We start from the raw sequence: 1517 nt of genomic DNA, 5'->3' as shown, positions 1-1517 counted from the left end.
GTTTCATGGACTTCCATCAGAAGATCCTTTTCAGTTCTTAACTGAATTCTTGCAGATCTGTGATACTGTTAAAACCAATGGGGTTGATCCCGAGGTCTACAGGCTTATGCTTTTTCGTTTGCTGTAAGAGATAGAGCTAGAATATGGTTGGATTCTCAACCTAAAGATAGCCTGAACTCTTGGGATAAGCTGGTCACGGCTTTCTTAGCCAAGTTATTTCCTCCTCAAAAGCTTAGTAAGCTTAGAGTAGATGTTCAAACCTTCAGACAGAAAGAAGGTGAATCCCTCTATGAAGCTTGGGAGAGATACAAGGAACTGACCAAAAGTGTCCTTCTGACATGCTTTCAGAATGGACCATCCTAGATATATTCTATGATGGTCTGTCTGACTTATCAAAGATGTCATTGGGCCATTCTGCAGGTGGATCCATTCACCTAAAGAAAATGCCTGCAGAAGCTCAAGAACTCATTGACATGGTTGCAAATAACCAGTTCATGTACACTTCTGAAAGGAATCTTGTGAGTAATGTGATGCCTCAGAGGAAGGGAGTTCTTGAAATTGATACTCTGAATGCCATATTGGCTCAGAACAAAATATTGACTCAGCAAGTTAATATGATTTCTCAGAGTCTGAATGCGTTGAAGGAATCATCTAACAGTACTATAGAGGCATCTTCTGAAGAAAAAGCTTATGATCCTGAGAACCCTGCAATAGCAGAGGTGAATTACATGGGGGAATCCTATGGAAACAACTATAATCTCTCATGGAGAAATCATCCAAATTTTTCATGGAAGGATCAACAAAAGCCTCAACAAGGCTTTAATAATGGTGGAAGAAACAGGTTTGGCAATAGCAAGCCTTTTCCATCATCCACTCAGCAACAGACAGAGAATTCTGAGCAGAATCCATCTAGCTTAGCAAATATAGTCTCTAATCTATCTAAGGCCACTGTAAGTTTCATGAATGAAACAAGGTCCTCCATTAGAAATTTGGAGGCACAAGTGGGCCAGCTGAGTAAAAGGGTCACTGAAACTCCTCCTAGTACTCTCCCAAGCAATAAAGAAGAAAATCCAAAGAGAGAGTGCAAGGCCATTGATTTGACCATCATGTCCGAACCTACAAGGGAGGAGGAGGACGTGAATCCCAGTGAAGAAGACCTCCTGGGACGTTCAGTGACCAATAAGGAGTATCCCTTTGAGTAACCAAAGGAATCTGAGGCTTATCTAGAGACCATAGAGATTCCATTAAACCTCCTTTTACCATTCATGAGCTCTGATGACTATTCATCTTCTGAAGAAGATGAAGACATTACTGAAGAGCAAGTTGCTCAATATTTAGGAGCAATCATGAAGCTGAATGCCAAATTATTTGGTAATGAGACTTGGGAGGATGAACCTTCCTTGCTCATCAAGGAACTAAATGCCTTGGTTCAGCAAACTCTACCTCAAAAGAAACAGGATCCTGGTAAATTCCTAATCCCCTGTAACATAGGCACCATGACCTTTGAGAAGATTTTG

At 40.9% G+C, this 1517-nt stretch overlaps 1 non-coding gene across 1 annotated transcript; it reads right to left on the bottom strand.

Annotated features, from left to right (window-relative positions):
• Window positions 1–237: 237 nt before the first annotated feature.
• Window positions 238–344, bottom strand: LOC148565159 (small nucleolar RNA R71). The gene has a single exon (XR_015884057.1). It is a non-coding gene; the product is annotated as a small nucleolar RNA R71 (small nucleolar RNA).
• Window positions 345–1517: the final 1173 nt, after the last annotated feature.

This window comes from Arachis ipaensis, chromosome B5 (assembly GCF_059453495.1).
Source record: "Arachis ipaensis isolate K30076 ecotype BB chromosome B5, ASM5945349v1, whole genome shotgun sequence".
Lineage (NCBI taxonomy): Eukaryota > Viridiplantae > Streptophyta > Magnoliopsida > Fabales > Fabaceae > Arachis > Arachis ipaensis.
This window is presented reverse-complemented; position numbering and strand designations above follow the sequence as displayed.